We start from the raw sequence: 12,318 nt of genomic DNA on the forward strand, positions 1-12,318 counted from the left end.
ATTTACTTATTTTTGAACTTGGTGTCACAAGCTGTTTATGTCCCTCCAAAATTCATTCAAACATGGAAACCAAATCCCCAAATGTGATCAGACTGTAAAGTCTACTGGGAAGTGGAACTGCTAGGTAGGGACTAGTGCAAAGAGATGAGGTCACTGGCAGCACAGCTTGAGGGAGATACTGATACCCCAACCCCTTTCTCTCTTTCTTATTCCCGGACACCATGAGGTAAGCAGGTTTCCTCTGCCTCATGCATCCACCATGACATAGCTTACTACCACAAGCCCAAAGCAACAGAGCCAAGTAACCATGGACTAAAACCTATGAAACCATAGCCTAAATAAACCTTTTTTTAAAAAAAAAATCACGTCAGATGGGTAATGTGCTGACATCGTAACAGAGTTTGAGGGAGGCCCATCTCATGAACACCCAATCATAATGCTCATGAACCAAAGGATCAAAAAATAAACCTTCTTTCCTTTTTTTTTTAATTTTAAAGAAATATTTCTGAGATGAATACATTCAATGAAATTAATAACAGATTGCACTTACATTGTAGGCAATAAATATTCAAGGATTTAAGATTTCTGAATTTAGTTGAAAGTATAGCACCACATTTCCAAGAAAAATGAACTTTTTGCATAAGAAATTTGAATAAAATCATACCAAGATACACAAAAAAGAAATTGTCCAAAACTTATTGTAAAGAAAAAAAATCATTAAAGCATATACATAAAAAATAGCTCTGGAAGAACAAAATTAAATAGCATCTTATTCCACATTAGAAAGAAAAAAAGAAAGACCAAGTGTGTAAGAAACTAGAGTAATTAATTCAAAGGACTGAAATAAAAAACAAAAATATTTGTCTTTATTGAATTTTATACTTAGCAAACATGCCTTTGAAAACTAAAAGTAAAATATTTTCCAGTTATACAAGCTCAAAATATTCTAATACCTCCAGATGTAGCATCTAGGAATAATGAAGGACATAATCCAGAAGGCAAGAGAAGTTGCTGTATGGTCCTGGATAAAGAATAAAGAGCTCTCAAAATGATACTTATGCAGGACTATGTAAAATATATCAGATGAACCCATTTAAAAGGTCACTGAAAATTTCTACAAAACAGTATCAACCTTATGTCAAGTTATATACATATTTTTTCGTGTGTGTGTGTGTGTGTGTGTGTGTGTGTGTGTAAAAGACAAGGAAGAAGCAATATAAAGTCAATGGAAAATGGAAATATCCTTTTTAAAGTTTCTAATATTAGAATAAAATATCATACTGTCTCTTTTAAGTAGATTGTAAGTCAAAGATACAGTATAAATCTTAAAACAAAAATTAAGATTAAACAATATTCAGAAAATTAAGTATTAATTAAAGATTAAACATTTCAAAACAATTCAACTAAGAAAAAGTTTTCATGATAGTAAAGAAGTACTAAGAATAAAACATAACATAAATACTGGAATGGCAAATACATGACCAGCACTTCTAACAGTCTGGGGATAGGATATAGCACAAAGTTCTAATATGTCATGGACACGGACAGAGTCTATGATGCTTACTAGTGGATATGTGTCACTTGCCATTTCCTTGAAATCCACCCTGTAGACCTGGACAGAATCATGACACATAGGGTGCAGGAGAAAGCCATTTGTACAGTATGCTGATGGAAACATTTTACTGCTGTATACAAAAGAATAACTGAAAGATTGCTTTTGTATACCTCTTATTCTCCTGTGTTTAATTGTTTGCTCTATGTAGTGGGTTCTTTTCATTCTCATTCATGGAATTGTGGTCATTTTCATCCCTCTCTAGAATATCTTTTAGTCTGCATAGGGTTGGAGTTGTCATCATGAAATTCTTTAGTTGTTCTTCGTCATGGAAGGATTTCAATTCTCCACCATACTTGAGAGTTTTGCAGGGTATATCAGTCTTGGTTAGAATTTGTTTTCTTGCAAGATTTGTAGTACTTTGCTTCTTGCTCTTCTTGACTTCATGGCTTATGAAGAGAAATCTGCCATTATTCTGGTGGGTTTTCCTTTAAATGCTATCTGTTTGTTTTCTCTAGTGGCTTTTAGTATACTGTTCCTGTGCAGAATTTCTGGGATCTTGATTATTATATGTCTGGGTGTGTTTTTAATTGGGTTGATGTTATTTGGAGTTCTATATCCTTCGGATACTTCAATATCAGATTGTTTCCCCATATTTGGGAAGTTTTCTATTACTTTTGCCCATATTCTTTTTATATCATTTGTATTGACTCCTTCTTTCTCATTATGCCTATTAGTCTTATGTTGTTCATCTTTGCATAGTCTTGTAGATGTTGAATTATTTTTTCCTGCATCCTAGCACTTTTTAAGAGATCTTTCCTTACCTCTTCTTAGCTGCAATGGTATCTTTAAGATTTGAAAGTCTCTTTTCACTTTCATTCAAATTGTTTTGCCAGGTTATGATTGAAGTTTTAATTTCCTGTATATTATTTTGAATCTGCTTCATACGTTCTATTTCTTTCCCATATTGCTTATTCAAGGATTCCATCATTTTTCTGTTCTCTATTTTTTAACAGTGTCTTCTTTAGAAGCACTTAGTACTTCTTTCCTTATAGTTATCATTTCTTTTTCTTTCTTTTTTTTTTTTTTTTTTCAGAACTGGGGATTGAACTCAGGCTCTTGAGCTTGCCAGGCAAGTGCTTATTCTACTGAGCCGTCTCCCTGGCCCAGAAATTATTTCTGATCTGATTTCCTCTATACCTTTCTGCAGTTGTTTCTTAACTTCAGATGCTATTATTTCCAAGATTTTAGGTGTGTGATTTCCAATTTCTTTTATGCTATTGACTCCTGCATTTGTTCTGGATAGGCTCAACACCTGAGAATGCATTTTGCTCCTTTTCTTTGTCATTTTTGTATAGCACTGTCTTCTGAACTTTGGTGTGGAGCTTAAGAGCTTTTACCTTACCACCAGGTCCAGATCTACCAAGTTCAAACTCATCCAGGTAGGTGTGGCTTGGTTCTGGCTGCTATGCTCCACTTCTTTCTGCTGCAGCCATTGGAGGTGAAACCTCTGTGCCGCTCTGACAAGATGTTCTGCTCCTGGATCAGCTGGCTGGGTCTTGCCTCTAGTCTCTCTGCAGGGAGTTCTGCTGCAGGGTTCATATTGGGCCTGTCTGGTGGAGCAAGTTCTACTCACATTCCTGGCCTGGGCTCTGGGTTGAATGCGGATCTGATGGGCCCCAGGTGGTCACACTCACATGTTGGGCCTGGGCTCTGGGCTTCGTTCCTTTTTTATTTTTATTTTTCCTTTTAATTTGACTGCTTCTGGTGTTTTGTCATTGTAACGTAAAATGGACAAATAAGTGTCCAGAGTGCTCCCTTCATGTCTGTCACATAGAAGAGGGCTTGTACGAGATGGCAAATCTACCAGCACCTTAATCTTAGGCTTCCAGCCTCCACAAAGGTGAGAAATAAGTGCCTGTTTTCTACAAGCACCTCGTTAATGGTGTTTTGCTGTGGCAGCCAGGATAGATCATGACAGCTGAGCATATTGACATACATTCTCTTCAGTTCTTTTGTTTTCTCTTTCAAAGTTATTACCTTTTCTAGGAAAGCATGTGACTCCATCAAAACATTTCACATTTTCTCATGTTTTAAGTTGTGCTGTGAACCAAATATAATAGTGTCAAGTACTGATGATGAGCTGGATTGGAATACCCGGGAGGTTCTAAAGGAAGTCTCTAGGGATGGAGTTAGTGATCCTGCATTGGTCAGAGGACTTCAAGTTCTGCCAGAGCCCTAGTGAGTGTGCCACCCTGTTTCATGTGCTTTGCAGGCATTTTCTTGCCTTCTAAGCTTTCCTTAGTCATGTGCTGACCTTTGCCATGTCCACTCAGGGAAACCTGGCCAGGATAACATGAAGGAAGGAGCTAAGTGGTTCATAGATTATACAGCCATACTAACTCTTAACTAGAGCATGCTTTCACCGTCAGGGTTCATAAGGAAAGTGTTTCTCTCCTGCAAATGCCAACCCTATGGAATTCGTTATACACTCTGGATAGTTCTCAGAGTCTCTGAATTAGATTCCAACTCCATTTGTACTGGCAGTGATAATCTGATACCAATTACGTGCCATTAACTCTCCAGCACAAATCTATATCACGTCAGTTCTCTGAAGGTACATGTGATCAAGAAAGTGACAGTAACTCCCAGTAAAAGATAGTGATTGATCAATGAACATACATTTAAGAGACATTTTTTTTTTTCAAATGGAGGAGAAAGTGGGACGCAGGATTTGTACACCAACCAAATGAAGTCTAGAACATATTGGTCAATGTAAAAATGGAAACATGAATGAGTAGTAATATTTGTGGTCACTGAGCACATGCATTTTCAAATTACCCATGCTTAACTTTGAAATGTTTTTTAACTTCTTTGAGCCTTAGTTTCCGTTTCTATAAAATGTAGAAACCTACCTCAAAGGATTTTTTTGTAAAGAGTATAGAGAGTAATGAGTATAAAGTATTTTGCATTGAACCTACACATACCAGTTGCTCAATAAGCAATCACAATGATGATTTATAAGAATTAGGAGATAATTTGATAATTATTAGGACCTGGGAAAAGTTTGATACTAGCTGTTCCACAACAATTTCATTCATTTATTTGGTTATTAAATTAAATAAATAAATGAAACAAACACCATTAGCCCTAATATGGTTTCATTTTACTGAAACATTTAACAGAAACTTTCATTGCACCAGGTTTTATGCTCAAAAGGTAATCCATGAAGAGGAATTTAGTTTTTAGTACTGGGAATCAAATTTGAGACCTTACACTTGCCAGGCAGGTGCTGGCCATTGAGCAGTGTCCCTGTGTTTGAAGAGGAATCTTTAAGTTTGTGAATCATCATATCAAATCAATATCTCTGTCGATCTTGTGGGTAGCCAAGATGTTTGTGACTAAGGTGTTGCCTTGTTAATTTGCTTATTGTGTGGGTCAAGCATGTTGAGATTCTTAAGAAATGTGATCCTTACACATTTCTGCTTCCATAGGATTAACATTATCTTGCCAAATCATGATGATCTGAATTTCATTGAAGATAAATTTTTACTATCTGCTCCACTATGGAGGAAATTGTATTTAGATTTAATTTTTCCCTGTGAGATGAAAGTACTTAATGGAAATTAAAGGGTTTAATTTCTTTGGGGGAATAAGACTGTGTTTTGTAAGACTGAGTTTAGGAGAGCCATAGACCCTTACAGTGTCTATGGTTTTTTCAGTACATACTCTCATGAAGAATGGATTCAGATAGAGTGGGTTGGATGATTTTATTTAAACACATATTCATGTGACTCAAGAGGGAGACACTGCAGCTCGAGAGGTCACTGCCATGGACTATGTTAGAGGTCCACATGGCAAAGATGGAAGGAAGACGTTGAAGAGGAAGTGAAATTTGTAATGTTTCTTTTTCTTTCTTTCTTTCTTTCTTTCTTTCTTTCTTTCTTTCTTTCTTTGTTGTTGGTGGTGAGACTTCACGACTGTCATGTCAGGGGCTGGGGAGACAGCTCAGTGGAATAAGTGCTTCCCTGGCAAGCTCAAGGGTCTGCGTTCAACCCATGGTTCCGCAAAAAAAAAAAAAAAAAGACTGTCGTGTCTGGTTCTAAGCCTTGAACCACTAGGGAGGTTCTTTAAGGCTGCAAGCAGAGTCCTGAAGGTTTGCCAAATAATCACACAAGGAGATGGGTCCTCTGAGTAATGAACATGTGGGAAACACAGGGGATTCAGAGTAATTCTATGAAGGAACAAGTGACATGTAAAGAACATGGTGATTACACTGAAATATTTAAGGGATAAAAATAGAAGAGGAAATTATGGCTCAAAACACACACACAATAAGGCTGCTAGCTGTAAATCAAGGGAAGAGGAAGGATTGCTACTTATGCAGACTTGCAAAGCGTGGAACTTTTTGGATAAACTACTATATTCTAAAAGTTGAGTCCTAATTTTGTTTTAATATTGGGATATTAGTATTAGGATATCCTGGATTTCATCCTAAAACAGAAAAAGAACATTAACAAAAAAAGTTGGGAAACTCTTAAAAAAAAATCTATACTTTAGTTTAATATGTGGTATTATCAATATCTTAGTGCTGGTGAGTCTGTCATGGTTACACAAGATGTTTTTCAGATTGCCCCATTTTTCTTCTTTAATATTTGATCTTTATGTTAACAAGACTTCTGGTTTTTGAGTCTAGTTCAAGGCAGCAAGCTATCCATGTTGGAAATTAATTTTAAGAACATTTTTAAAAACTATGTATACAAGATGTTCATTACATCAATATACTATGGAAAACTTGGAAATGATTTTTCAACAATAAAAGAGTTATTAAAATATGGAGCATATCTATGATTAAAGTCTTGAAGTCATTACAGATGTTGTTTATGGAGTTAATATTAACATGAGGAAACACTTATGATATAATGTGAAATTTAAAAAAAAAAACTATATACAAATCTGATTTGTAACCCTAACTGCCACACTACTTAAATGAATAGAAAGAGATATTAGAAAAAAGATACTCAAAACTAAACTACATTTTTAAAGGGTTGTTTTTTTTTTGTTTTTGTTTTTTTCTTTTTCTCTGTTTTCTACTTTTTCTGACAGGCAATGTATAGCACTTTTATAATCAGAAAAGAAAATCCACAAAAGGATGTAATCTAGGTTAGAGGTTGAAATTTCTTTTCTTTCCTCTGAGCTTTGAATGCGCTTTGAGAATGAAAGTCATAAAATTGTCCGGCATAAAATAACTCATCAGAATTTTTAAGAACAGCGACTGTGGCTATGTCTAGTAGAGCTAGGACAAACGTTCTCTGCTTCTGAGAATGGCTTAGAGGCAAGAGGGCCAGGGAGATAGAGGAGCGCGCCCAAGATCTGAACAGGAGAGGAGTGTGTCGCATACAGTGATGGAAAACAAAACCGGGGTGGGGGAGGGGGAGGATGAGAATCTGTCCCGGACCTTGAACAATAAGCCAAAATTACATCGTAATGCAGACAAACATTCATAAAATCAGTGTGGCAACAATCCAAGCCGAAAGCCTGTAGTTAAGGATGGCATTTATCCAGGGCAAAGATTTAAGTCTCATTACAAAAATATGCTCCATACAGCCATCAAATAGAGAGCAGAGAAAATCTAAGTCAGAGCTGCAACGCCACAGGCGAAACGCACAGCACAAAGTGTGCAGTTAAGGGAGAGATTCTGCTTAGACGAGCCAGTCATTGCCTCCCCAAGAGTGCTCCTCAGAGAAGCTTGATGAAAACAACCCCAGGCACAAGGATGAAAGAGAGTTTCATTCATTCTACTAATGGGGGAAACCGGCGTGACCAAATGGCAACAGCACCTGCGCCCATCTTGCAAGACAGTTCCAGGTCCTTAGCAGTCCAAGTGCTGCTGCTGAGACCAACCGTGAGCCGCAAAGCTCCCAAACACATCCCGTCCAGCTGAGCATTTTATTTTTCCCATGATCAGCTACATATGTGGGTAGACTGTACACAAATTGTACAACTTCCTTGCAAAAAAAAAAAAAAAACATGGAATTTTTTAGCTCCAATACCAAAGCAAATCAAAACACATTTTACTACGTGTTTCTTCTATAATACATTTATGTGCCTAGTACTAATCTTGACTTAACTTTGGTCCTGGTAGTTATGAAATTGGTTTCAACAGACTACATTATCAAAACTGTAGAATATATTTCAGTTGAGGATATATAGATCCTTATCCCAATACTTCAGGATTATGGCTTCTTCTGGTGGATACAGTATATATTTTAACCTAAATATCCACATTTAGAGACACTGCCTGACAGTTTGTAATATTCTGAGGTTTCTATTCCAAAAGCAACTATAGATACTTAAAAGAATGGTTCATAAGGATTTGTTGTTGTTGTTTCTTTTTAATGTATTTGATTGGTACAGGGTCTCCCTATGCAGCTTGGACTTATTTTTTTTATTTTAATTTTATTTATTTGTTTGTTTGTTTATTTATTTTATTTTATGTGTGTGTGTGGCCAGCTCAGCCCATGGGGGGGGGGGCTGGCTGGCATGTGGTGCTGGGGGATTGAACCGCGGTCCCTGTGCTTTGCTTAGTTTAGCTTGTTCTAAGTAGGTGCTTTAGACCACTGAGCCATCTCACCAGCCCCATGCAGCTTGGACTTATAGTGATTCTCCTGTTTGCAGCCTCCTCAAGGCTGGGATTACAGGTGTGCACCGTTAAACCCAGACTCTGTGCTCAGCTCAGCCCACCCTAGGGGTGGGACTGGAGCAGCATGCGCTACCAAGGATTGAACTGAGGTCCCTGTACTTGCCTAGGTTTACCTAAGCAGGCACTTTAGCCTGCTGAGCTATCTTGCTGGCCTGGGATTTTATTTTTTAAATGAGACTCTCTTCTGATATGATGACTTCATTTCCATCAAATAACTATAATTTCTACATTCTGTACTCCCAGTGAACTTGGAGAAGTTTGACAGAGAAAAACATGCCCAGTTTGAATCTGAGTACCTCCATACCCTTCAAGAGGTTCTCTTGACTTTCCCTCTGTAGTTTCAAGGTCACTGTGTCTCAGTATACCTCACTAAACATGAAAAGTTCTTCCAACTATTAGGAACTTAAGAGATGAATTCTCTCAGGTGTTTTCATTTCCTAAAAATCTTTGATCAAAGTTCAAAAACTTCCTGGCAATATAAAATAAAGTAAAATAAAGTTCTATTTTTTTCATTCAAGTTCTTACAGCATCCCTCAAACTGGCAATGGTTACAAATAATTCATTCTTATCCATTCTATGTAATCATACAGAAAAATGTTTACCAACACTCAAAGGAGACAAATTTCTGGATAGAAGATTCATGGATGCTCTTATCTTCCTACCTTCTCTGCTGGCATCTATGTAGCTGTTGATTCTACTTTTAATTATAGAAACTCGTCTGCAGCAAACAAGCCAAGTGTTTGTATGGTATTATGTGTGCTACTGGTGTAGGAGCAAAATCCAGCAAGCATAACCCCAGGATCAAATCATACATTGCTGGAACTCACTGAGATAACAGACTTGATTCTTCTGGTCATTTCTCATTCTTACAGGTGGAATCAGAAGATAGGGAGCTGATCTCCTCATATTGAGTTCAAGAGAGAAAAGTCAAAAGTTTCTTGACAAGGGCAACAGCCCCTGAGCAGTGATTCTCTTGCTGACATGAAGCAAGATCCAGCCAAGAAGTTGCAAGGCATCTATTTGTCAGGGGCATGAGCCACTTAACAAAAATATTGCCCCTGAGACACAAGCCACAAGCCACAAGCCACAAGCCAAGGCTGCTTTGTGTAATTTATACACTGTTTGTACCTGAGTCAGGTTTGTTAGAGGACAGTTTTATTCCGAAGGTTAATTAATGAGTGAGGACTGTAGTAATGTGGCAACTTGAAAGTCCACTGGGGCATGAGTATTAATTGTTTTCAAACAGAATTGATGTATGCAGCTCGTAAGTCAAGGTAGAGCCTCAGGGAAATTCCAGTAGGCAAGTCAGTCAGAGATAAAGTTGAAGGTACATTAAAAAAAAAAAAGGTCTGATTTGGATTCCTTCCTTTTATGTACCCTTTTCAACTTAAGTAAATAACCATTCCAGCACAACTCTGCTTAGATGATAATATCTGTTCTTTTTTGCTCAAAAGAAATTCAGCATTTCAGAAGTGTCAGGGTGAATAGTACGACATAAATCAGATAAGATGACTTCTGATAGTTCAGGTAAAGAAGATCCACCCAAGCTTGGGGATGTGTAGGAGGGGTAGAATGTGGGTGTGAGGCCCTGAGTTCCGTCCACAGCCCAGGAAAAACGGTTGAGGGATCACATGTGGCAACATCTCTGTGGGCCCCAAATTCTTGGAAAGGATAGCTCATCCTGAAAAATAAGATGTACCTGAAGTGGGACAGAAATCCTACTTTAAGAAAAATAACTACAACAGATTGAGATAAAAATAGATTGAAAAAGGAAATCATAACTGAAGTGTAGACAGGAAGGAAAGGAGAACTACACGAAGGGAAGCAAACGTAAGGCTTAGACGCCCAGGAAGGAGCAGTGGACTGTAGAAGTGGGGGTGCCTGGAATCATTAACCAAGTTATTATTTAATTCCCGCAGGAAGAACCACCAGATGTGGGACTCTTTCCTCTAGGACTTTCCGGTCTTCCTACTCTCCTACCCACACCGTTTGGATCAGAGCTGTGCACACTTAAAGACGATCAGTGAGTATGTATGTGCCCTTGGACGGGGAGCAGTCTTATTGTGTTGAGCCCTGACAGTCCCCTGCAAGTATGGCTGTGCTCATGCATAAGAGAACCTTCAAAGGAAGGCAGCTGCTTCCCGGCTGCTCCACCCCCGCTGGCACCACCTAGGCCTCCGCTAGCTGCAAGGCCTCGTTCCTGCTTCACATCTCATTCTGTGACACTTGCAAGCAGGCAGCGCATGCAAAGCGGTGAGCAGGGAAAAGCAAACACAAAGACTCACGCGCACTCATAAATCATTAAATGCTTGAAGGAGGCTAACGTCAGTAAAAAGCAGCACTTGCACACTGAAGGAATAGAAAACTGATGAATGGAAGACCGCGATAACAAGAAAAGTAGACAAACAAGCACAGACCAAAGTCAAAAGAGATATGCTCAAAGAAAATAGTTGCAATAAGTATGACAAAGGAATAGCATTTAGAATACATAAAGAACTCAGATAAATAAAAAGGGAAGAACTGGGTGCGGTGTGAGCAGACAGAAGGCGTCCGCCCACAGTCCAGGAAGAGAGCCCTCGCTGGCGCCCTGCTGTGCTGCAGCCCGGAGCCCGAACTTCCCAGAATTCAGAACTGTGAAGAAGCAATATCTGTCCCAGAAAACAAGAAGAGAAAGGAAAAAGGAAAAAGAAGAAAGGGAAAGGGGGAAAAAAGGACAATCAATGCAAGAGAAATATGGGGAAATACACTAAAACAGTAATTTACAGAAATAAAAGCCAGTCTAATCTTGCCACTAGTTGGGGAAATGAAAACTGATACAAAATACTTTTACCTCGAAAAGAGGATTTCCTTAATAAAAAACGATATGTAAGAGGAAATAGCTGTTTTCATAATAATTCAGCCACTCTTTTTTTTTTTTTTTTTTTTTTTTTGAGACAGGGGCTCATTATGTCATTATGTAGTCAAGTTGGCCGTAAGTTCACTTTGTAGCTCAGGTTGTTTTCAAACTTACAACAACCCTTCTCCTGAGTGCTGGGGTTACAGATGTGCACCACCACACCCCGCATTTAGCCACTTTGGAGGGCAATAGGAGAATAACAAAATCAAAATTTCAGATCCTTTGTAAAAGTTGTTCTATTTTTTTTTTTTTTTTTTTGTATCATCTACTGAGAAACATTCATGTGAGCACACAAAACCACGTGAAGCTATGTGGCCACATTATTTCAATAATAAAATGTTAGAAATAACTTTAATATTTGTTAATAAGGAAAGTATTAAACCTTATGACATATTATAGAAAACAAACAAAAAATACAGATATGGAAAACTCTCTAAGATGTATTATTAAGCAGAGAAATGATTTTTCCAGAATAATACATATGTGAAAAATTGTAAATTCATATGTGAAAAATTAAAGCACAAAGATATTATACAATCTCTGAGGTATATTTTTATATAAATATACACATACATATACATAAATGTATACATATATGTGTGTATATAAAATTTGATGCAATCTATATGTCATTTATAACAATTCATCTTGGAGAAGAGAATGATTTCATCATTTTTGCAGGACCTGAATTATTTATGAACAGAATATATATACAGATTATATGAAAGGTAAAACGCTTCAAATTAAGCTATCAATCCAGTAGGAATTTAATTATCTCTTCAATAAAGAGAGCTCACTATGTAGGATGCTAAAAGTGGAACCATTGATAGTTATTTTTGCAAAAAAAAAGAAAAAAAACAAAACCACTACTCAGCTTCCTCCAAGTAAAAGATAATAATCAAAGACAAGTTGCAGCTCCATAGATCTAGCCTTGCATGCTGGTTCAGGAAACAATTCAGGGCTTCCTCTCTTTCACTACAAGGAGTCTCAATTTCTCTACTAAAATATGATACAAATACTAGCTCTAAAATAGCTTTAGTACATAGTCATGCATGCATGGGGGTGGAGCCCAGTGGTAGAACTCTTATCCAACCTGTGCAAGGCCTGGGCGTTGATCCCCAGAACCACACATACACATACGCATCATGCATAGTCACATTTCTTGAG

The 12,318-nt window shown here is 37.6% G+C and overlaps 1 pseudogene; it reads right to left on the minus strand.

Moving 5' to 3' along the window:
* Positions 1-365: 365 nt before the first annotated feature.
* LOC111817482 lies at positions 366-456 on the minus strand (annotated as a pseudogene).
* Positions 457-12,318: the final 11,862 nt, after the last annotated feature.

The sequence above is a fragment of the Octodon degus genome, unplaced genomic scaffold, assembly GCF_000260255.1.
Source record: "Octodon degus isolate 3935 unplaced genomic scaffold, OctDeg1.0 scaffold00058, whole genome shotgun sequence".
NCBI lineage: Eukaryota > Metazoa > Chordata > Mammalia > Rodentia > Octodontidae > Octodon > Octodon degus.